The sequence below is a fragment of the Rhinoderma darwinii genome, chromosome 4 (genome assembly GCF_050947455.1).
Source record: "Rhinoderma darwinii isolate aRhiDar2 chromosome 4, aRhiDar2.hap1, whole genome shotgun sequence".
In the NCBI taxonomy this organism is placed as follows: Eukaryota; Metazoa; Chordata; class Amphibia; order Anura; family Rhinodermatidae; genus Rhinoderma; species Rhinoderma darwinii.
The window spans coordinates 269240277-269266490 of NC_134690.1; the positions used below are offsets into that span (position 1 = coordinate 269240277).

Sequence of the window (26214 nt, forward strand, 5' to 3'; positions counted from 1 at the left end):
TCGCATTATCCCTTCTCCACTAAACTTTACAGTTGGCACAATGGAGTCAGGCAGGTTACGTTCTCCTGGCAGTCACCAAATCCAGATTCGTCCGCCAGACTTCCAGATAGAGAAGCATGGTTCGTTACTCCACGGAACATGTTTTCAAAGCTCTAGAGTCCAGTGGCGGCGTGCTTTACACCAATCTATCCGACTGGCTTGGCATTGTGCCTGGTGAATATTGCATGCAACTTCTTGGCCGCGGAAACCCATGATATGAAGCTCCTGGTGCACAGATTTTGTGCTGATAATGGCAGAGGAGGTTTGGAACTCTGCAGTTACATAGTTAGCAGAGCGCTGGTGACTTTTATGCACTATGTGCCTTAGCACTCGGCGAGCCCGCTATGAAATGTTCTAGTTGCTGTGGCTCCCAAACGCTTCCACATTTCCAATATTACCACTCACAGTTGATCGTGTAATATGTAGGAGAGAATAATAATTTAAAAAACGGACTTGTTGCAAGGGTTTCATCCTATTACAAGGCCACGCTGGAATACAGTGAGCTCTTTAGAACGACCCATTCTTTCACAAATGTTTGTAAAGGCAGACTGCATGGCTAGTACTTGATATTTCACACCTGTGGCAATGGGACTGAATGAAACACCTTAATACAGTGATTAAGAGGAGTGTCCCAATACGTTTGTCCATATAGTATGTGTCCCCGTGCCAACAGACTATAAAAAAAAAAGATCCTGTGGTGTCCGATCTTGTGGTCATACTCCCTTTCATTTGTTCCCTACTTTTTGCTAGTATGCATTCAATATGTTAGCAAGAAGTAGGGGAAAGGTGGAAGTGAGTATGGCCGTGGAATCGGACCATACAGGATTTGTTTGTAGTCTGTAATCATGGACACACATAGGTCAGCATGGGCGCTGAAGACACTAAGCAGTATTGATCAATACTATTTGCACAGAAAAAAAATTGATTGTAATGTGAATATAGTCTTTGAAGTATACACGTTAGTTAGTGATATCTTCAGTAAGGTTGTGCTGTGGCAAAGCACTTTGGGTGGTGGTCTGCTCTCTGCATCTTTCTCTAGACACAATCGCTACTCCATATATGTAAGTCCTTAATTCAGTTCCATGTTTGAATCTGTATACGGAATAAATATAGACTGCACTCCATTCCTTCCCCCTTGTGGAAAAAACAGTATTCTGGTCTCCTATTGCAATCGAAACTTAGAAATTTCTAAAGAATACTTTTGTATGTGTCCTAGGAGATAAGACATTCCCCTCTTCTCGATTTATCATACAACTGTCTCTGGCTACAGAAGGATCCTTACCCCAATGCTTTTTCAGCAACCGTAGACTATCAATGATAAACTACACCCCTTGGGTAAGCCCAGCCCTTCAACCGCCTGCCAGCCGAACATTGAATGGATGAGGAATAAATTAACGCTTGTTATTTGCACGATCTCTACATCACTGTTTGTTTTAGGAGCTGCAGAAATCCGTCAGACTAACAAACACTGTGTACTAGTTATTTCTTCTGTTTACTTTTATCACTTATTTCTAGGTTTAGCGTTCCTTTAATGCTAGGTTAGTAGTTAAAATACAACTACTAAAACAATATATTTGGACCTTGTTCCAGTACATGATAAACTGCACTGGTGGTTATAACTCTTTCTTTGTACCCTCTTACCTTTTTCAAATGTTTTATTTTTAGGGTTTGTTCACACATGGTGTTAATGTGGCATTTCCGACATTAATATTTTTATAAAAACTATTATACTTCTGAAATCACCCTTAATGGGCTTTAGGTTACATGCACGCGTTGCAGCATTTGGTGCAGAAAATCTGCATCTAAACCGTAGGTAATTCCGCAGGTAAATTCCACACCTAATAGTTCAAGGTTTTTTTTGTGTTTTTAAAGTGGTATTTTTTATTTATTTTTTTTTGATGTGGAAATAGATGCGTTTTTCTGCTGCAGATTTTGGTGTTTTCTTCTTTCTTTTTCTTTTTTTCTTTTTTTTTAAACTTGTCAGATATAATTTGCAAGCGGAAACACAAGCTAAACTGACATGCTGCGAATTTTTAAATACGCACCGCACGTTAATTTACGTGCAGAGAAAATCTGCAACGTGTGGATGAGATTACTTAAAATCTCCTTTAATTTGCTGGTACTGCATTACGCTTTGGACTTGTCGCACAAAAATACGCGCAGCAAATCTACATGTAATACGCGATGTGTGCATTTGGCCTTACAGTTTCAGAAAATAGGAACATCCAGTGTTTTACTTACAGAGGTTGAAAATCTGTTCTGGTTATGTGTGACCAGCACGTAAACAGAACAATGGGGGTTTCCATTCACTAACTGCATGCCAAAGTCTTGAATTCCATAAGGAAGTAATACATGAAATATATTCCAAAAATGCTAAGCTTTATTTGTTAAAATGAGAATATCCCCTTAAAGAGGCTCTGTCACCAGATTTTCAAACCCCTATCTCCTATTGCAGCAGATAGGCGCTGCAATGTAGATAACAGTAACAGTTTTTTTTAAATCAAAAACGAGCATTTTTGATCAAGTTATGAGCATTTTTATATTTATGCAAATGAGCCTTTCTTAAGTACAACTGGGCGTGTTTAAAGTTATGTCCAAGTGGGAGTGTATTATGTTCGTTACATCTGGGCGTTTTTACTTGTTTTACTAGCTGGGCGTTGTGAATAGAAGTGTGTGATGCTGACGAATCAGCATCATCCACTTCTCTTCGTTACCACCCAGCTTCTGGTAGTGCACAGACATACAGCGTGTCCTCGCTCGTTCCTCCTGTGGGAGGAAGTGAGTGACGTCACAGCGTGAACTCGCGAGGACACGCTGTGTGTCTGTGAACTGCCAGAAGCTGGGTGGTAACCAAGAGAAGTGGATGATGCTGATTCGTCAGCATCATCCACTTCTATTTAGAACGCCCAGCTAGTAAAACAAGTAAAAACGCCCAGAGGTAACGAACACAATACACGCCCAGTTGGACATAACTTTAAACACGCCCAGTTGTACTTAAGAAAGGCTCATTTGCATAAATATAAAAATGGTCATAACTTGGTCAAAAATGCTCGTTTTAAAAAAAAAACCAGAACGTTACTGTTATCTACATTGCAGCGCCGATCTGCTGCAATAGGAGATAGGGGTTTGAAAATCTGGTGACAGAGCCTCTTTAAATTCAATTACGTGTTCTAGTATTGTACATTATAGTATTCTTACAGTAGCTGAGAAGCTGTCACTGTGTTATTATAAAATTGATTCTTTGCAGGACTCCTACCTCCAGAGGAACTGCATTGGCAAATGAGGTGGGGAATTGGCCCAAGGTAATGGAAAGGGTGTGAAGAAGGAAACAAACACCAGGCTTTTCTACTCCATTTTGATTTTTGCCATGGGTCACCTCCGTCTTCTCTGCAGGGGCGTCGCTAGCAGCGTGCCTTCGGTGCCCAAGTCTTAGGCCCAGTGCCCCGGATCCACAGCGACTGGCAAATTCGGGTCGCAGCGGTCGCAATTGCGACCGGGCCGCCCGTATCTGTAAAAGTTACTATAGTAACTGAGGCCTATGTAATTAAATACACGGGCCCCTGTTACTATAGTAACGATACCTAATTACCCATCTAACTTCCCGAGCGCAGCGGAAGTCCTGACGTCTTCTCAAGTCATGACGTCACGACGCTAGATGGTGTTGGGACATCAGCTGCACCCAGAGCCGAAGAGGAGGTAAGTGTAACGTTACGGTCTGCTGGGGTCCTGTATCTAAGCCTGCATTGTGGTAGGCTTAGATTCAGCGTCTAACACACAGTATTACACGTGGACCCTGTATATGCCTTCCACGTTGGGCTTAAATACAGGGCCCCAGCAGACCGTAATCTTATACGGTATATGATTACTGTATGCTGGGGTCCAGTATCTAAGCCTACCTTGTGGTAAACTTAGATACAGGGTTTAACAGACCGTGTCTCACATGGACCCTGTATCTAAGCCTACCACATGGTATTCTTAGATATGTGGCCCATGTCTGATCCTGTCTGATGGGCTCTGTAGCTAAACTTACCGCATAGTAGACTTAGATACAGGTCCCCAGCTGAAAGAATTCTTATACAGTATAAGATTACTGTCTGCTGGGGTCCTGTATCTAAGCCTACCACATGTGTTACTAATGGTTTTGTTTTTTTTGTGGTTTTTTTTTTTTTTACAGGTTCGGTCGTTGGACTACGTCGGATTCAAGGACTACTTCGATGACGGCTTTTTTTATTCTCAATAAAATGGTTAACGAGGGTTGCGTGTGGGAGGTTTTTTATTTCAATAATATATTTTTTTCTGTCTTTTGTATTTTCTTTTAAACTTTATTACTACCGCTTTAGTAATGGCCGCCGGCTGATTGACAGTATCCATTACTAAGGTGGGGCTTAGTGTTAGCCGGTGCAGAGGCTAACACTAACCCCCATTATTACCCTGATACCACCCGCCACCAGGGTTACTGGGAAGAGCTGAGTACAATTCAGCACCCGACCATCTGTAGTGATGGTCGGGCCATTGTGCAGCCGTAGGCTGGAAAAGCCAAAAAGAGTGGTCCTGCCCACCCTGGTAATGCTAGCCAGCTGCTGCTTTGTTGTATCTGTCTGCTAATGCAAATTGGGGGGGACCCCATATAACTTTTTTTAATTTTATAAATTTTTTAAATAATTAATTTAGAACAATGACATGGCTCCCCCCCCCCCCCCCCGTATTTTTCATAACCAGCCAGATACAACACCGCAGAAGCCTGTCATTACCCGAGTGGGAAGGACCACTGTTTTTGTTGCTTTCCCAGCCTAATAACACCAGCCTGCGGCCGCCCCAGTACCCAACCTACACTACAGATGGTCGGGTGCTGGTTCATACCCAGCTCTTCCCAGCACCCCTGGTGGCGGTGGGTATCGGGGTAATAACGGGTGTTAGAGTTAGCCTCTGCACAGACTAACACTAATGCCCGCCTTAGTAATGGACGCTGTCAATCAGTCAGCGGCCATTACTAAGCCGGTGGTAATAAAGTTGAAAAAAATACAAGGACATAAAAAAAATATTTTATTGAAATTAAAAAAAAAACAACACAACCCTTTAACTATTTTATGGAGAATAAAAAAAGCAGTCATCGAATTCGTACTCTAATCCGACGTAGTCCAACGACTGAACCTGTAAAAAAACCAAAAAAACACAAAGGCACAAAAATAATTTGTAACACAAAAAAGCAAAACCATTATTATTCTTACCTTTCCTGGTTCCAGCGCTGGAACCGCAATGTCCGCAAGCTGGGCCCTATGTCTAATCCTATCATGTGTGAGACCCTCTGCTGAGCCACTGTATCTAATCCCATCCATAGCTATAGGGTCAGAGTGCTACAGATATGTCGTTGTGTGTGTGTGTGTAATATATACACATACGCACACCCATGTGTGATAGGGTCTGCTGGAGCCATGTATCTAAGCGTGTCATGTGTGATACTGTCTTCTGAGACAAGGTGTGGGACTACCTACAGGGGACTGCATGGCACTGTCTACAAGGGGGATGTATGGCAGGGGGACTCTGTGTGGTACCATACAGGGGGGTTGTGACACTATATGCAGGGGGCACTATGTGGGGAATGCTCTACAGGTGTCTTTGATTAGAGCACCGAGACATAACTTTCCTTGAAGCCCCAGAAATGCCAAATTTGCCCCTGAGGGTTAGTACAAGGATACTTGCTGCTGGAGCCCTGTATCTAAGGCTATATTCACATGAGCGTGACAGATTTATGCTGCCCGTGTGCGATGCGTTTTTGCAACCGTGTGCTTTGCATGTGGCATGTGTTTTTTACGCACTTGCAAACACTTTAATTTTTCTCAAATGTCCGTGGTTTTCATGCACCCATTGACTTCAATGGGCGACTAGGTGTATTGGTGTGAAAACACACCAATATAGGACATGTGAGTTTCACGCAATGGACGCTCGCGTAAAAACTCACGCCTGCGTGAATAGCCCCATTGAAATAAACGGGTCCATGTGCTGTGCGTTATTTCAATGCACGGCACACGGACGAGATTCACGCTTGTCTGAATGAGCCCGAAGTCTCTCGTGTGATACTGTCTGCTGGAGCCATGTATCCAATTCTATCCAGCGGTGTAGATATAGGAGCCTTAGTCTTATAGATATGCTATCTCCGATGTACACTACCGTTCAAAAGTTTGGGGTCACCCAGACAATTAGTGTTTTCCATGAAAACTCACACTTATCAAATGAGTTGCAAAATGAATAGAAAATATAGTCAAGACATTGACAAGGTTAGAAATAATGATTTTTATTTGAAATAATAATTTTCTCCTTCAAACTTTGCTTTCGTCAAAGAATGCTCCATTTGCAGCAATTACAGCATTGCAGACCTTTTGGCATTCTAGCTGTTAATTTGCTGAGGTAATCGGGAGAAATTTCACCCCATGCTTCCAGAAGCCCCTCCCACAAGTTGGATTGGCTTGATGGGCACTTCTTGCGTACCATACGGTCAAGCTGCTCCCACAACAGCTCTATGGGGTTGAGATCTGGTGACTGCGCTGGCCACTCCATTACAGATAGAATACCAGCCGCCTGCTTCTTCCCTAAATAGTTCTTGCATCATTTGCAGGTGTGCTTTGGGTCAGTGTCCTGTTGTAGGATGAAATTGGCTCCAATCAAGCACTGTCCACAGGGTATGGCATGGCGTTGCAAAATGGAGTGATAGCCTTCCTTATTCAAAATCCCTTTTACCTTGTACAAATCTCCAACTTTACCAGCACCAAAGCAACCCCAGACCATCACATTACCTCCACCATGCTTGACAGATGGCGTCAGGCACTCTTCCAGCATCTTTTCAGTTGTTCTGCGTCTCACAAATGTTCTTCTGTGTGATCCAAACACCTCAAACTTCGATTCGTCTGTCCATAACACTTTTTCCAATCTTCCTCTGTCCAATGTCTGTGTGCTTTTGCCCATATTAATCTTTTCCTTTTATTAGCCAGTTTCGGATATGGCTTTTTCTTTGCCACTCTGCCCTGAAGGCCAGCATCCCGGAGTCGCCTCGTCACTGTAGACGTTGACACTGGTGTTTTGCGGGTACTATTTAATGAAGCTGCCAGTTGAGGACCTGTGAGGTGTCTATTTCTCAATCTAGAGACTCTAATGTACTTGTCTTGTTGCTCAGTTGTGCAGCGGGGCCTCCCACTTCTCTTTCTACTCTGGTTAGAGCCTGTGTCTGCTGTCCTCTGAAGGGAGTAATACACACCATTGTAGGAAATCTTCAGTTTCTTGGCAATTTCTTGCATGGAATAGCCTTCATTTCCCATTAGAACACTGGAGTGATGGTTGCTGGAAATGGGCCTCTATACACCTATGTAGATATTGCATTAAAAACCAGACGTTTGCAGCTAGAATAGTCATTTAGCACATTAACAATGTATAGAGTGTATTTCTGATTAATTTAATGTTATCTTCATTGAAAAAAAACTGCTTTTCTTTCAAAAATAAGGAAATTTCTAAGTGACCCTAAACTTTTGAATGGTAGTGTATATGTAAAAGAATAATAATTTTTAGGGGATCTTTTAAGACCCTATCAACGCCCCTGCTTCTCTGTACACCGCTGCTTGTTGCCTACTATGTACAAGTTGAGGAACTGAATCCGTGGCGGATTAAGTAGACCATAGGCTCTGGGCTGTTCCCCAAACCTGGGCCCCCCACCTTTCCCACAGCCGTGCTGTTTCTATAGTCAACAACTATAGTCAAAGGGATATATCCCTACACAGTCTGATACTGTCCAATCATCGCTGGCAGTATCAGACTGTGTAGGGACGACACCTCTTGACAAGGGGAATGCTACTGCCTAGTTGTCAATTAGGCTAGAGCTACACACAGACTTTTTGTAGCACTACTTGATTGAGTGACCGCTGCAGTCCACAAGATTTCGTGCAACTCAGTGTATTGCTTGGTACTGGAGCTGTACAGTAGCTCCATAGTTAATCCTTTATTTGTGGTTCTTTAAAAAAAATCTCCATGCAGCCTTCTTTATACATTTCAAGGAAGAATAACTGAGGAAACATTGAGTTGTAAGAAAAGAGTTCTCATGGTATTTACTAAAACAGACCTGTCAGAAGAGCAGACGTGTCCTCTTTAAATTCAGTGACTGACAGGTGAATGGAGTCTTTCCTTTTCTTCTCTATCCAGCCCAGACCTCCATGACTACTTGTCCTGACCGCTGCACAGTTTTCTGTTGCGACATATGTGGACCCCAAATCAGACACATAAATTAATGCAGACCCCAGACCTCGATATAAATTCAGACCCAAAAACAGGACCCCTAAATAAATTGAAACCCATAAATTAATACAATCCCCTAAATAAATTCCGGGACCATATATTCATTCAGGGCTCATTCAGACGATCGTAATACTCGTCCGTGTGATGTGCGTTGAAATAACTCGCAGCATGCGGACCCATTCATTTCAATGGGGCTATTCAGACACGTGTGAGTTTTCACCCAGTGAGTGTCCGTTGCGTGAAACTCAATGCATGTCCTATATTGGTGTGTTTTTGACACTTAGTCGCCCATTGAAATCTATGGGTGCGTGAAACCACGGACGACACCCATGTGCTGTCTGTGCTTCACACTTCAGTTACATAAGAAAAGCAGAGAAATAAAAAAAAAAGTGCTTGCACGAATATGAAATGTAGGAAAAACGCTGCGGTTTTTTTACGCCCGCAAATCTTACATTCTCGCCTGAATGTAGCCTAAATAAATTTAGACCCTAGACCAGACTCTTCCATTTGTTTCAAACTAGCTCCTGACCTCCTCCTTCACTCCAGACACCGTCAGGACGTTGTTCGCGCCGCTGCCGCACTTTGTCCTGAAGTCAGTACCTGGTGCAGTAGTGCCCAGTGATGGAGAGGAACCCGGGCGTAAGGAGGTTAAGTATTATTGGCTTTTATCTTTTGGATTAATCCAATAAATATACGACTTAAGACAAGAAAAAGACTACGCGGATATGGCAGATTAGTTGAGGGAGATTTGGGCCAGTATCCTTTATTACACATGTGGAGATAGTTGGAAAAAGTTTTGTTATCACTATTAAGACGGGTAATATCTTGGTTTGGTATCTGCCCAAGGTTCAGTATACAAGTCAATAACTTGACACAAACACTTCTACAGAGATTTAGGATTGTAAAGCTGGCCATTGACATTCAGTAATAATAATGGAATAGCAAAAAACGGGATAAACGGCGCTGCTTATATAAAGTACGGTTTATTGGAAAGGATGCATCCTTTCCAATAAACCGTACTTTATATAAGCAATGCCGTTTATCCCGTTTTTTGCTATTCCATTATTACGTTGGCATCTCCACCGGAGTTGCGTCTGGGATTGGCAGCAGCTTATCTATACAAATTACATGCCGGTAATTTGCCACTGCACAGGTGAGCATTTATGTACCTTTTTTGCTCCTTTAAACTATTGATTCCGCTACTTGGCGCCGTGTCCTTTGCTCCTTTCTCTAATTGACATTCAGTAGTTGTGGGCCAGACATTCATTTGTCTGACAGCCACCTCCATGGTTTCCCCGTTGACATGCATGTTTGGCCAAGCTGACCGTGTATAGTTTTTAATACATTAGATGAAAACTGTTCTCTCCTGTGCCACTTATTTAAAATTCAACCTGTCAGATTGTTCTTTCCACCAAAGTCTGCTGTCTTACATTCCCCATAGACAATAAGTGGATCCCAATAGAATAAAGTTCTGCTAACAAAAAATTGAATGTCTGTGCAGCATAGGAGGTCAAAAAGATGTAGTAAGTGAGGTATATAGTAACATTTAGCCATAGGAACTTTCCACTTTGACATATAAAAATTGCCTGGTGTGATGGGTAAAGTATGGTGCCCCATTTGTAGAAACCGTACTGTAACTGATAACTTTCTACATATTTTCATATCTCTTTTTTTTTTTTTTTTTGCAGTATTCTACCTAAAGTTTAAACTACAGGTTATTTGTAGATGTGAGATCAAATGAACAATATTTCCCACGATCAGTTGTGATATCTAAGAATGAATCATGATGTCTGGATGACTCACGATTTCCCCTAAGTAAAAAATATTATGCCAGTCCACAATCGCACGTCAGACATGGCCTTCTGCCACAGTCATTTAAGCAGGATTTGTGCGGAATATGGCATCAACCGTGATCAATGGGCCCGTACTATTTGCTATAGACTACATAAGTTCATGAAATCCGCTTATATGAATAAACCACTATCTAACCTAGAGTATGTTGAGGTTGCACTTGAATCTGAGTTTTTCATAGTCTGTTTTGGTTGTGCTTCTAGAAACTGTTTTGCATTCCATGTGACACCCAGGTAACACGCCTATGGAGAAAGCACAAAGTATGCGAATTGCGTATTTGTAATATTTGCAAAACATATTTTTGTGTAAAACAGAAAGCCATGAAGGCTGGGCAGCTGCTAAACATTATGTGCAACAAATGGAGATGTTAAGAAACTGAAGACTATCCGGTCTGGAGTTTATTTGATTGCAGGGTAACAATGAGGGTATGTGCACACGTATTGTTTTCAGCCATTTTTTGGCCCGTAAACGTCCCGAAAAACGGATGAAAAAATCGGAAGCAGTACGCCTCCAAACATCTGCCCAGTGATGTCAATGGGAAATACGGCGTTCTGTTCCGACGGGGCGTTTTTTTACACCTCGTTTTCCAAATATGTCACGTAAAAAGACGGCTGCGAAAAAGAAGTGCTTGTCACTTCTTGGGCCATTTTTGTAGCCGTTTTTCATTGACTCTATAGGAAAACTGCTTCAAAAAATGTCCGAAAAACGCGAGTTTGATTAAAAAAAACGCCTGAAAACGAGGAGCTGCTTTCCCTTGAAAACAGCTTCGTATTTTCAGACATTTTTGGCTAAGCGTGTGAACATACCCTTGTACACACTTTGTTACTAGAGTAAGAAATTAATTAACTCCTTCCCCCTTCAGGCATTCTGGGCCCTAATGGCCAAGCAATTTTTTAAGTTTTTCAATAGTCTCTTTCCAAGAGCCATAATTTTTTTATTTTTCCGTCAATGTCACCATATGAGGGCTTGTTTTTTGCGGGACTTCATTGCTACCATTTTCTGGCACATGGGACTTATTAATTAAACTTTTATTTTTTGGCGGGGCGAATGTGAAAAAATAGCAATTTTGCCATTGTTTTTTGTATTGGCTTTTTTTTTTTACGCCGTTCAACTTGCGGTTTAAATAGTATGCTAACTATTTTTTGGGTCATTACGATTGCGAGGATACCATATATGTGTAGTTTTTATTTTATTTTGACACTTTTACTAAATAAAACTATTTTTTTAATGGAAAAAAATGGTTTTATTTTTTTATGTGTACCTTTTTTATTTAATAATTTTCATTCCACATTACTTATTTTTTAAGTCCCACTAGGGGACTTCACTATGCGATATAATGCTTTGGTATACTTTGTATACCAGAGCATTACTGCCGGTCAATATAATACTGACCGGCATATAGTAGGACGTGCCTCCGGCATGGCCTAATAGGTATATAACCAGTGCAGACTTGGGGGCCTTTGTTAGGCTGCCATGGCACCCCATCGGATGCCTGAAATTGCATTTGTGGGCCGCCGATGGGTGACGGAGGGAGCTGCCTCCCTCTGTAAACCACTCAAATGCAGCAGTCGCTAATGACCGCGGCATTTGAGGGGTTAAACGGCTGCGATCGAAGTAAACTTCGATCGCTACCGTTGGAGCAGGAGCCCAGCTGTCATCAGACAGCCGAGGCCCGACTCCAGCCTGCAGGTAGTTTATTAGGCCGCCGTGAAAAGGCGGAGGCCTAGAATAAAGCCCCTTATTGACCGCCGTGAAAAGGCGTATCGGCAGTCATTAAGGGGTTAAGATTGAGTGACTTTGTAAATACGTTCCATTACTTATCTTGTATTGGTCCTGTCTAACAAAAACCCCTTCCAGGTAGCACCTTTTGGGATGGGTGCTCTAATGGGCTCCCTCTGCTTTGTCAGGTGGTATTCAACTATGGTAATTGAAGTATCAGCAGTGCATCGGGAGCTCAATAAAGACAATAGCAATCTGTTTCTCAATCAATATTCTCATTTATTATCAAGATACATAGGTTAATATACCCTCAGGGCGTACCCTCTAACCAGGGTGTTACCTCTCATGGAACAACCAATCATAACGTTTTACACGTAGACTGAAAATACGTCATAGGGTACCTTCCCACTGAGGACACGTGATCTTTCTAACACCTGCAAATCCTGGCCTACAAAAAATAGAAATGTAGGAGGTTTTCATAAGTGTATGTGATTTCATGTATGTGTGTGAAATACTGAGATAAAGAATTAATTGGAAATATAATGATTATTTCAGGTCTAGGCGTTCTGCCAGACTCCTATCTACCAGTATTGAAGGCCACACGAAGAAATAACTTATTCCCTTGTGATTCAAACAGAACCAGAAAGAGGTCATTAAAAAATGGAGAATACATATCTTCATAATCCGGCATCCTGCTTGATAATTCATAGTGTAATTTAATACAGTGAACATAAGCAATTTGACCATCCATCACAGTCCTTAAGGAAGTTTTACACGGGCCGATTATCATACAGACGAGCGTTCATAGAACGCTCGTTGCTGATAATTGCCCTGTGTAAATAGGGGAACGATCATCAGATGAATGAGCAAACACTCGAACATCTGCTGGTCGTATAGTTTTTAAAAAAAGTGAAATATTATCGTTGTCTGCAGCACATCTCCCTATGTAAACAGGGAGACGCCGCCGACGTGATATTAATGTAATCTGCACGAGCGATTAGAGTCGCTATCCATAGTTCCGTGTGACTGGAGCAAACGAGCGCCAATCAACGATGTCTCGTTGATCGGCCGGTGTAAAAGGGCCTTTAGTTGCATCTTGAATTCTTGCCCTGAACTGCATTCACAATTCCTCTGGTTGCCTTTTGAAGACTAGTTTGTTGACAGACACCCCAAACAGCTGAGCACCTGTAATACAGTGCGACAATGAGGTCACATGTACACAAGTGTATTTTAAATCCCTATTACACAGATCCCGAATACAATTTTACTGCAGTTCAATGGGGCTATACATGCCACCATTGTCCACATAAAAATGAAAAAAAAAAATCGCCTGCCGTATATCGGACTGAATTCGAGGCTTCTAGAGGAAAGCTTGATTTGTGAAATGAAACCTTCTCGGGCAATACAGCTCTATTTTCATAGTATATTACTACTCAAAATGCTGAGGTCCTTTAGTCTTCACCAACCCCACATTGCTGTACAGTGCCTGTAGGAAAGACTACACTTCCCAGAATGAAAATCATTAGAAAAAGCTTTGTGCAGAGATGGAGTCTGCAATAAATGGTAGCGGATTTCAGCTCCGAAGCATATAGAATTATGAATACTTCTCTGTTAAATACAAACTGGGATTAATAATAGATGGAAGCATTGAACTTGCACAATTGCTCTCACGTGTTCAATAAGGAAAAATTGCAATGCAAGTTAATTGGGTAATCCAGGGAAAAGACCTATGGTATAGGTCCATCCATTCCCACCCCGACTGATCAGGAAAATATTGGTCCCCATAACTGCCCCGAAGCAGAGCCAAAGTGGGAGGAGAGAGTCAGTCTTTCTGTGTGGCAGCTTCTGTAGACTCAGCACTCTCTGCTTATTTTGTATCTCCCATAAACTTATTTATGTGACACCACTCTATCTTCAGTCAAATAAGCAAAATGGGTAAATAAACAGGAGGGCTTTCATTGCAGCTCAGATTTCCTACAGTCACATAATCCTGTCCCCTGGCTGGATGGTTAATGATCCAGACCGGATAATCCCTTTTTGGAAGCTATAGGTCTGTTGTTTTCGTTAGAGATCCTAGTGTCAGGAACTGTGAATAACACTCGAGTTACATTAAATAAACCATGTGCTTTGTGGGTATGTATTTCTTTGATAATTGCATGACCCAGAAAGTACTTTTAGTAGCTTGAAATGTATAATTTTTTTTTTTAGTAAATGATACTTTTATCAGATAACCATTTGTAGGAACTATTCATACTGATCCATTAACCAAACAGTCCAGCAAATGTCTTTCCTTCCATTACGCTTTTTGCACTTGTTTTTACAGATTCTGTTCTTGCGCACACTGTATACATCTGTGTCCCGAATTCCCCATAGTCACAGTGACTCCTAATAAAGCCAGTGTTTTTCCAGCATGAGGCGGGGATGTCACTGAATGTCACCCAGTCAGATATTTGTCCTTACATCAGCCCTGCAATGAATATTTTGTGGTTTAAATCATTAGAACATACTCCAGTAACATTTTACAAAGACCTAGTAGGCATTTCCAGATGACTGGCTACTGACATTTTAGGAGTTGATTGTGGTTGCCAATGCATCATTGTGTACTGATGATATTGTATTTCCAATGTAGTCATTCTACCAATTAAGTTCACGTTTTGGATATTCCACAATTCCATGTACCTTAGCAATCCCCTTTCTTGGAGGAACGTATAGCACTGTTCAGTGGAGCTTCCTAGTTAATTTATATAAAGCCAGAACTACGTACTGTAACACTTATACAGGTGTAGAGAGGAAGTTGAGGGTATGTAATTCTGCATCCCTGTGCTTTTTTTTTATTTTTTACATTTCATTGGGGGTCATTAGAAAGTCCACTTTTGACTCATCAGTCAACAGAATATTACCCCATAAGGGTTAGGCCATCAAGGCTAGTTATCGATGCGCTCTTGGAGAACTTTCAACCACTTCTGGGAAGATTCACCACTGTTCTAAGTTCTCTCTCTTTGGAAATTGTGGCTCTCCCTCAAGTCTCAGACCCCTTAGCAATGGCATGATATCCTTTCCAGACTGATATTTTAACTTGCTTTTCTCATCTCTTTAGGGATTTATTTTGATCACAGCATATGGTGCTGCCAGTTGAGACCTTTAGGGCTGCATGCACATGTTGCTGAATTTCTCAGGTAATTTTGCAGGTAAAATCCACACCGAATACCGCATTTTTTCGGAGTTTTAAGTGCAGTTTTTACATTTTGTTGAGGAAATAGGTGCGGTTTCATGCTGCAGATCTTTGGTGCCATTTCACACTCCGGTCTTAATATAAAGATCGCTGGAGTAAGATGTGCCTAATTTATTTGGCGTATCTCTGTCCATCCATGTGCCTAAAAAGAAAGTCTCTTTCCAGTATAATTTTCGCTAGGTTTTTACGCAAATTATAGTAAATTTGTTGGGCCGTTGCTGGCCGCGCCCCATTTCACCATGCCCTGCTTACTTTTCAGAAAAGTGGCGTAGAATACTTTCTACTAACATCTGGCTTTTCAGCACCACGAAAAAGGCAACGATAAACGCTGTGTTTCCAGCCTAAGACTAGCCCGTAAGTTTACTATGGTTTCGTTAAACTAGACTGGCAAGTCATTGTGACATTCTGAGTTGTGCAAAATGACAAACTAATCTTGGCTGAAATGACAAATTGCTGTGTAAGATCTGCCGGTTGAATCATAGCAATGTATGTGCTATAAAACTAGGCATTACTTGCTGACACTTCATTTATTTCCCTACAAAACTATACAAGCAGTACTTTCACCGAATGATTAGGCCGTCCATATAAACCCACACATCACATTAAATGTTTATTAAGAAATTTTGGAAAGTGTGACAAGTCAACATCAAAGAGCTTAGATCATGGTGTAAAATCTAAATACAAGGTATGTCATATTGTTTCAGTAACACTTGTGGTGTCAACAAATTCAATATTTATAGGACTTGTTATTATAGATGTCACATCTCAATTATACCCCGTGTAGATCTCAAACCCTTCTAAATACTAACTCCATGACCTCTCAATGATAAAAACCCCTCTCAAAGGAAATAAGCACACATAGAAAGGGACAGAAATGTGTGCGCAATGCATGATGTGTCAAACATGGCAACCATTTATTATATGCAATGCACAGACCTATCGTTCTCAATTAATGCCATACATTGCCCATGTACTTACTGCTTACCACATTGCCCAGTGTTCCATAGTTTTCCCAGATAGTACTATACAGTGCCTACATAAAGCCAAACCGCACCTACTTAATGTCATACTTTTCCCACCTAGGGCAACATAGTGCCTATAGACACCTGTTTTGGGTCCACGTGTGCCCACAGTTCTATCTAGTGGTCACGTAGTGTCAAACAGTAACAGTAGAGTTCTGCGATTGCTGTCTACATAGAGGGCCATACTTTGTCAACGTCAATAGGGTTTAGTGCCCCCATGAAACAGTAGCCACCGCTTACCTCAATCTCCATGTTGTTACTGAGAGGGATCTGTCCTGCTCTGTACTGGAGAGTGATGTTGCCCTCTACTGGCAGCAGACCGTAAAACTTTTAATATCTCAGACATTACTAACTTTACAGTACTGCTGGTTTCGGAGTCTCAAAGCTCCTCCCAGATTTGGAACACGACGCAGAGGAAGGTTGGACAAAAGGACAATGGCAGAAATCCAGAACAGTTTGGCTCAACCAGTTATCACTCCCATGTATCTAAGCCTATGGTGTACCATGCTGTCTTGGAGAAGCAAGCTTCACACGGGTTGTTCCTCCAACAGTCATAAGTAACCATTAAATGGGAAATCCAAAAAAGGCATGAGGGCATTATATGTTGTTCACCTCCTGGTATTCGTACGCTTGTATTATTCATAAGGACGGAATTTGCAGCGCATTTTTAGTTTAGTTTAAATTAGCAATAGGGTGGGTACAGTCGTCTGAAAAAGTCTTTAAATAGTAGTTGATGATGATTGTTTCACCGTGTGCCTGTACTTGCTATAAACCACGAGACATTACTGTAGGGTTTTAGTAGCTTTGACCCTGTAACATGGTAGTCTTGCAGTTTATACTTACTCTGATCTCCTCAAAAAGTAAACTATGACGCTTTAACTGAAGTCTGTTTGCCATTTGTGCTGGAACAAAGCGCTTGTCCAAGCGACAACCACTATTTGCTTATCCGTTATATACAGGTACTGTTACCAAACAATGTTCCACCTGTCTCAGAGGCTAACATTCTATAACTGCTGTGTGTACTGTAGCTACATTAGTATTAGGCTAGGGCTACATGGCGACTTTGGCCACATAATAGGTTTCACGGCCAAAGATCGCTGTGTGATTGCTGTTTTGTGCTGCGTGCATCACAGTACTGAAAATGTGTCCGTGCTGCGACCCGCAGGTTGCCATGACCGCGGCATTACAGTCGCAAGAAATCAAAATTAGAAAAAAAAAAGACTAGTGTCTTCGTTGCAGCGACCTGAGGGTTGCAAAGTGGTCACACTCTCTATCATTAATACGCGACAAAGCGATCACACAGCAATCATTTGCCATACGCCCGTTGTCGCGGCCAGAGTTGCCGTATAGCCCTAACCTTATAGAGAGTAAGAATTGAAAAAAAATATTATTAAAGAAATATTGAATGCAATGAGTATTTGAGACTCCTAATCTGGGTTTTTCACAGTTCTGACTGCCTTAAAATAGTACTTTCACAAGTTTACCCCTATAAAGAGATGTTTTTTTTTACGTGTACATTTTTATATCAAATAATGTAACAATATATGGATAGCGCAGATTTTTATCCTATGCATTGCAAATGTTTCCCTATGTTATCAGGCTTCATGTTCACATACTCTAAATTTACTGCTAAATCCGCCTCTTTAAGACAAGAAGGTACTATCAGCTCACTGAAAGATCCGGTTACATGCTGCCCATAAAAGTCTATGAAGAGAGGAGGGAGGAGCAAGAGCAGATGAGAGAGGCAGAGCGACACAAAGACTGCTTCAGCTTCTGGTAGGTGTTCCATCTCCCCAAAGTGCAAGATTCACAGCTACACTGCTCATAGATAGATGGATTGCAACGTTTCAGTCCTAATTCGGACCTTTCTCAAGCTTAACCCAAGCTAGGACTGAAACATTGCAATCTATCATATGGGTGAATAAAAGCTTTCTCACTTTTTTGATACTATGATGTGGAGTGCTGCCTATTCTTTGAATTCCTAAATTGTTCGCCGTGGTCTGGAAGCTTGCACACACAACTTTTGCAAAGGTGATTTTCTTCATTCGTTGGTGCGGCTCTTTGTAATATATATATATATATATATATATATATATATATATATATATGTGTGTGTGATCGGAGAGCAGGATTCTTCTCTTCTCTGTGTGCTGCGTATAAAAGACCTGATAGTTTCAACCAGTAGCTCAGGGAAAACTGAGCATTAGGCCTTATTCACACGAGCGTGTAATATGGCCGTTTAAACAACGGCAGTCACACGGATCTATGCAATTTAACGTGGCCATGCAGGCTTTTTCACGCAGCATGCTTCCATTTCATGGAACTCACTGCATGTCCTATTCTTGTGCATTTTTTGCGCATCACGCAACCATTGAAGTCAATGGATGCGTGAAAAACGGACAGCACACAGATGACATCTGTGTGGTGTCCGTGATTTTCAAGCGCCAGTTGCCAAAGAAATGATAGGGGGAAAAAAAACACCTTTTTCGGTTTTTGTTTTTTTTGCTGACTTAAAAACGCATGACCTACGCACGAAAAAAAAATGCAGAGGCACACCGTACACAGGTGCCACACGGAACTGCACTGCAAGAAAAACGCTTCTTTCTTTATGCGCTCAGAACGGACACGTTCGTGTGAATAAGGACTTAACCCCTTAATGACCAGCCATTTTTTATGTTTTTCCATAGCCTCATTCAAAGAGCTATACACTTTTTATTTTTGCATCGACATAGCTGTATAAGGTCTTGTTTTTTGCGGGACAAGTTGTACTTTTTAATAGCACCATTTTGGGTTACATAGAATTTATTGATTAACTTTTATTAACTTTTTTTTGGGGGGGAATAGAAAAAAAAACGCAATTTCGCCATTTTTTTGCGTCCTAAATTTACGCCGTTTACCATGTGGTATAAATAACACAATAACTTTATTCAGCGGGTTGTTGCGATTGCAACGATACCAAATTTGTATAGTGAAAACACTTTTTTTCAAAACTATTTGTTTTTGTGTCTCCATATTTGAAAAGCCATAACGGTTTTATTTTTTCAACGATGCAATTGTAGGAGGGCTTTTTTTTTTTTTTTTTTTTTGCGGGACGACTTTTTGCAGGTTTTTTTATTTTATTTTTTACAACGTTCACCGTGCGGGTTAAATGATGTAATGAGTTTATAGTTGGGGTCGTTACGGACGCGGCGATACCAAATATGTGTAACTTTTTTTATTTTATTTTGGTTGTTAATAATAAAGCAGTTTGTAAGGGGGAAAATGTGGGTTTTTCATTTTTTTTTTTTTTCACTTTTTTTTTTCACTTTTTTTTACTAGTCCCACTAGGCGACTTCACTATGCGATAATCCGATCGCATTTATAATACACTGCAATACTTGTGTATTGTGCCTGTCCGTGTAAAACGGACAGGCATCTGCTAGGTCATGCCTCCGGCATCGCCTAGCAGGCATTCACCACAGGCCGACCTGGGGGCCTTTATTAGGCCCCCGGCTGTCATCGGAGAAACGGACAATCAGCACCGCATCTGAGGGGTTAAACGGGTGAGATCGATACTAATATCGATCTCACCTGGCAGAGCTGGGATGCCCTCGGCTACATCTGGTACCTGAGAGCAGGGAGATTTGACCGCTCCCTGCTCTGTTTACTTATTCCGATGCTGTGACGTAAAAAGTCTATGGCATCGGAATAAGGCCCGTTAGTGACCGACTTAGAAACACTATAGGCCGGTCACTAACGGGTTAAAGCGAGCCTGCAGGGTGGAAAACGTTTTTTTTTAAAAAATGCAGGGTACTGGTCATATAATGGCCAGAAATAGTGTTTTTCCTCATACACACATATGACCGTTTATTTTGAAAAGTCACCAGAAAGTTTAGAGCACTTCCTTCGATATATATATACAAACAAACAAACAAACAAAAAAAAATTCCAGTTTTAGAATTCCTTAAATTTTTCCTCTTTGGTCACATTCTATTCACCCGCTTCCTAGTTATATCCATTTTTGAGAAAATTGTAGAACGAGAAACATGGCCACCATATGCCAATATGGCTCCCTGAATGCCAAATTTGTCTTCATCAGATACAGTATATACATCTGTGTACTGTAATGTGTGCAGACGTGTACTGCAACATACCGGCTTCTCTACTGAAAGCTTATTTCAAGAGTGACCGGTTTCCATCTGTAGACTTTCACGTTACTACTACTCTTTGCTGTACCTCAAATTATATTCTTATTTTTACATTTTTTTCTATATGTAGACTAGTTTATGCTGTTGTTTAAAGCTACCAAAAGGCATAGAATTACCATGGTGACTTACTGATCATGGAATTGGAATTTCTTTTCTCGATTTGTATTTTTAACATGATATGCAGTATCCCTGAAGTAAAATAAGCCTTGAAAGATAGTGTGCGGTTTGCATATCCTTACTGTGCCGCACTCGTGCACTCCAGGTCACGTAAACCAGTGTGAGCCTGTATAATTTAAAGGTACTCCAGTTGAAATACGGTGACCGTTTGAAAATTCAGGAATATCTGTAATAGACTTGAGGGCTCTGTCTCATGGAGCTATGACTTGTGTAGATGTTCTCTTAAGGAATTAGGCCATGCAGGGAGTGAGCTGCCAATGGCAGTGACCAGTTTGCTTTGGGCTTAGCAGAAGATAAGCAGCTCAACACATTGACGCAGCGTTTCAGAGAAGGTGATCAGAGGAGCCCCCGTGCCCTCCCCACACATCTAATCCCTGGGTGCTTTGGAAGAGCAAGCTCCATTTTAGTCAGAAAGCTTGAAGAGAGAACGTACTGATCCTCCTGTCCCCAATATTCTTCTGTCCGACGCTGACCTGCGTCTCGGTCAGTGTGTGAACACTCAGACGTTGGGCAAACTCCCCTTCATGAAATGTGGCTTCCATGAATATGGACACCATTATTGGGGATCTAAAAAACTCTGACATCAGAAACTATAATGGAAAAGATAGGTAAGAGGCATTTCCAATTGTTCAAAGTTTACTGTGGTATGTATTGTTTGATCTGCAAAGTCCTATTTTTATACAATATTTTATTTAGTAAGCAGGGGATTAATATAGCCATGTTTTAATTTTAAATCACAAATAATTAGGTCTCACACAAAGCTTTTTCATGTTTCTAAATTATGCCTAGCGGCTCAGATCAACGTATATACTGTGGATTGTGCGGTCCATGTCTAGTTTCTCACAATGCTCACAGAAAGCTTGCCATTCTTGTATTAGCATTATTGCTGGGAAGAGACATTGGATGAAATTAGAAAAATACATGACAGTATAACAATATAACTAGCCGTTGACGTGTACTTGGTGTGACAGGTCAATTTTGATTGCGCTGTAACATTAACCCCTTAGTTACCTATTTTAGGCCTTAAAGGGGTAGTCCACTACCTGACAGCTGATGACTTATCCCCTGAAGACAGCCGGAGGAGCTGATCAGTGCGGGGCCGGGTGTCTGACGTGCACCAATCATATACTGATGACCTATCCGGTGGATAGGTCATCAGTTGACTGGTAGTGGACAACCCCTTTAATTGCCAAGCAAGTTTTAACTTTTTTTTTTTCATCGTCTCATTCAAACCGCTATAACTTTTTTTTTTTTTTTTTTTCGACCTATAAGGACCTGTTTTTTTTGCTGGACAAGTTGTATTTTTAACCCCTTAATGCTATGTGACTTAATAGTCCATCACAGGCATTGTCCTGTTAACGTAAACTGACGGTCTTTTTTTTGTCATAACATTAACAGGGTACTGTGTCTGCAGACAGTCTTAAGGCAGTGATAGCTTAACGCTATCACTGCTTCAAGGCAAGGACCGGAGCTAGCCTCTGATCTGGCCGATTAACCCCTTAGATGCAGCACTCAAAAGCAAGCGCTGCATCTATAAGCAGATCGGAACCCTGCAATGAAATTGTGGGGTTCCGATGACTGCTTAGGTAGACCGGAGGCCTAACAATGGCCCAATGTCTGCAAAGTACGTAAGCCTGCTAGGTCCTGCCCAGAGGCGGGGCCTAAAAAGCGTCCGGCCGTGGTAACAAGATGGCGCAGGCTCAGATGCTGAGCCTGCAACATCAGCCACTGGTGTCAGCTGTATGTTACAGCTGACACCGTGCAGTAACGGCAGGGAATGGAGCTAGCTCCGATACCTGCCATTAACCCTTAGATGTCGCGATCAAAAGCGATCGCGGCATCTTAGTGGTTTGTAGAGATAGGCATCAACCCAATGTGATCATGACCATGCCTATCGTTGCTATGGCAACCGGGGGCCCGAATGGCCGCCTGGTCTGCCACATACGATAGCCTATTGACTGACTGCTCTAATGCATTGCACTATGTGGGTAGTGCAATGCATTAGAGTCAAGATTAGAGGCGCAGGCCTTCAAGTGCCCTAGTGGGACAAAAAAAAAAGTTTCAAGTTAATAAAAACAAACACTGCCTTTTTTTCCTGTCTTATTATAGGGAAAAAATTAAAACATTAAAAAAAGTACACATCGCGTCCGTAACGACCCAATCTACAAAATTATAATGTTTAAAAAACAATGCCATAATCGATATTTTTTTTTTATCACCACCCCTCACAAAACATGGACTAAAAATGATGATGAAGTCCCCAAAATAGTAACGATTAAAAACTACAACCCGTCCCGCAATGAACCAGCCCTTACACAGCTTTTTTGATTGAAAAATAAAAAAAGTTCTGGCTCTCAGAATATGGGTACACCAAATGTGCAGTGTCGAAAAGCGGATAAGATTGGGCACCATTTATCAGTGCGACACTGGCCACGTATCTCTGAAATATTATTTATTTACCGCATTTATACCTGTAAAGGATCTGCCAGGCACAGCTTCTGTATCAACGCCCATAGGTAATCAGTCTGCACCTGCTTCTATGTCTGTGAGACTGACTCCATCTTCCACCACTCAGGATGGCAGGCTTAGGAGTGGGAGAGCCTATCACAGCCTGGCCAGACGGAGCTAGCTCCCGCCCTCTGTCTATTTATACCTGCCTTTCCTGTTCCTCCTTGCTTGTGATTCTTCTCATTTGGTTTCCTGGCCCTGCTGCAGCTTCTTGAACGATTTGTCCTTGCTTCATATTGACCCTGGCTTACTGACTACTCTCCTGCTCTGCGTTTTGTACCTCGTACACTCCTGGTTTGACTCGACTTGTTCACTACTCTCCTGCTCTGCGTTTGGTACCTCGTACACCCCTGGTTTGACTCGGCTCGTTCACTACTCTCCTGCTCTGCGTTTGGTACCTCGTACACTCCTGGTTTGACTCGGCTCGTTCACTACTCTTGTTGCTCACGGTGTTCCCGTGGGCAACTGCCCCTTTTCCCTTGCTTCTGTGTTCCCTTGTCTGTTTGTCGTGCACTTATTGAGCGTAGGGACTGTCGCCCAGTTGTACCCCGTCGCCTAGGGCGGGTCGTTGCAAGTAGGCAGGGACTGAGTGGCGGGTAGATTAGGGCTCACTTGTCTGTTTCCCTACCCCCGCCATTATAATACCCTCTTATATACCCTGATGTACTCTGCCCAGCCTACATATGCCCCCACATTATAAACTGAAATACCAGCAAAACCCCAAACAGAACGACTTCAAAGCAAAATCTGCGCTCCAAAGGCCAAAGGGCGCTCCATCCCTTCTGAGCCCTACAGCATGCCCAAACAGCAGTTTACTTCCATATATATGGCATCACCATACCTGGGGGAACCAGTTTAGCAGTTTACGAGGTGTGTGTCTTCGGTGACACAAACTGGGCACAACATATTGTGCACTAAAATGGCATTTCAGCGGAAAATTGAAATTTTCACTTTGCACCATCCACTGCGCATTAATTACTAATGGAAAAACACCTGTGGGGGTGAAATGCTCACTTCACCCCTTAAAATGCTTCAAGGGGTGTAGTTTCCAAATTAGGGGTTACTACTTGGGGGTTTGTTTTACTATTTGACCTCAGAGCCCTGCAATTGTGGGCCAATGCTATGAAAAATGACCAAAATAGACCTCAAATGCGCATGTTGCTCTTCACTTCTGAGCTCTGTCATATGTCCAGGCAAATGTTAAATGCCCTGAGGGGTGTAGTTTCCAAAATTGGGTCACTACTTGGGGGCTTCCACAATACCTTTTTAGGGTTTTGCAAATGCGACATGGCAGCCAAAAACCAATCCAGCAAAATCTGCATGCTAAATAGCGCTCCTGCCTTTCTTAGTCTTGCCCTGTGTCCAAACAGTAGTTTATGACCACATGTGGGGTATTTCCGTACTCTGGAGAAATGAAATTGCTTTACAAATGTTGGGGTGGTGTTTTTAGTGGAAAAGTTGATATTCATTTTTACGGCCTAATTCCAATAAACTCTGCAAAAGACCAGTGGGGTCTAAATGCTTACTAGATAGATAGATTTCTTAAGGGGTGTAGTTTCCCAAATGGGGTCACTTTTGGGGGGTTCCTACTGTTTTGGTCCCGCAGGCACTTTGCAAATGTGACATGACACCCGAGAACTATTCCAGCTAAATTTGAGCTCCAAGTGGTGCTCCTTCCCTTTTGACCCCTGCCGTGTGTCCAAACAGCAGTTTATGACCACTTATGGGGTATTGCTATAATCGGGAGAAATTGTTTTTCAAATGATGGAGTTTTTTCTCCTTTATGCCTTGTAAAAATTAAAAATGTCTACGTTTTATTGGAAAAAATTTAGATTTTCATTTTCATGGTTTCATTCCACTAAATTCAGCAAAAAAAACCTGTGGGGTCAAAATGCCCACTATACCCCTTGATAAATTCCTTGAGGGGTGTAGTTTGCCAAATGGTGTCTTCTTGGGGGTGTTTCCACTGTTTTGGCATCACAAGACCTCTTCAAACTGGACCAAGCCTAAAATATATTAGAATAAAAAGAAGGCCCCAAAATCCACTAGGTGCTCCTTTACTTCGGAGGTCTGTGTTTCAGTGAATTAGCACTCTAGGGCCACATATGGGATATTTCTAAAAGCTGCAGAATCCAGGCAATAAATACTGAGTGGAGTTTCTCTGGTAAAACCTTCTGTGTTACAGAAAAAAAAAAAAGGATTAATAATGAATTTGTAAATTTCATCCCTACTTTGCTGTAATTTTTGTGAAACGCCTAAAGCGTTAATAAACTTTCTAAATGCTGTTTAGAATATTTTGAGGGGTTCAGTTTTTAAAATGGGGCGATTTATAGGGGTTTGCATTGTATGCGCCCCTCAAAACCACTTCACAACTGAACTCGTAAAAATAGCCTTTTGTAATTTTCGTGAAAATGTGAGAAATCTCTGCTAAAGTTCTAAGCCTTGTAACGTCCTAGAAAAATAAAAGGATGTTCAAAAAAACTATGCCAATCTAAAGTAGACATATGGGAAATGTTAATTGGCATTTATTTTGTGTGGTATTACTAGCTGTCTTTTTTTTTTTTTTTTTTGTATTTTTATTTTCCAACAATTACAGTCAAATGAACAAAAATTCAACATGTCCCATGGCAATAGCATCTCTGAAAACTAATATCATTATGTTGCAGAAAATATAACCTACAAGTCATATAAATTATTGCAAAAGATCCTCGTTAGAACAGTATGAGAGATTTTACCCCAAAGACAAAGGGAAAAAGTATCAATATTCACAAGACATGTCACACACAAAAGAAACCATAAAGAAAGGGGAAGGGAAGGATAGAACAGGGAGGGTGGGGGAGAGGATGGACACGTGTATCCCCCAGCAGTACCACAATTCCACACTGATGTTTAACCCTTTCAGGACCAAGCTCAGTTTGGCCTTCAGGACCAGCCCAATTTTTTCAAATCTGATATGTGTCACTTTATGTGGTAATAACTCTGGATTGCTTATACCTATCCAAGCGATTCCGAGATTGTTTTCTCGTGACATATTGTACTTTATGTTAGTGAAAAAAATTGGTCGATAAATTTAATATTTATTGGTGAAAAACGCCAAAATTTGGCGAAAATTTTCAAAAAATGATTTTTCTAAATGTAAATGTATCTGCTTGTAAAACAGATAGTAATACCACCCAAAATAGTTACTATTTACCATTTCCCA

At 41.5% G+C, this 26214-nt stretch overlaps 1 protein-coding gene across 6 annotated transcripts in view; it reads left to right on the forward strand.

The window, feature by feature from the left end:
* MAP7 (microtubule associated protein 7) overlaps positions 1 to 26214 on the forward strand; it is a 147959-nt gene that overhangs the window by 3866 nt on the left and 117879 nt on the right. Inside the window, exon 1 of one of the 6 annotated variants that reach the window (XM_075862489.1) lies at positions 17846 to 17916. The exons of the other annotated variants lie outside the window; for them this stretch is intronic. The gene's annotated coding sequence lies outside the window, so the exon portion shown is untranslated. Of the gene's footprint in view, positions 1 to 17845; positions 17917 to 26214 lie in introns of those variants that run through there. 6 annotated transcript variants of the gene reach the window in all.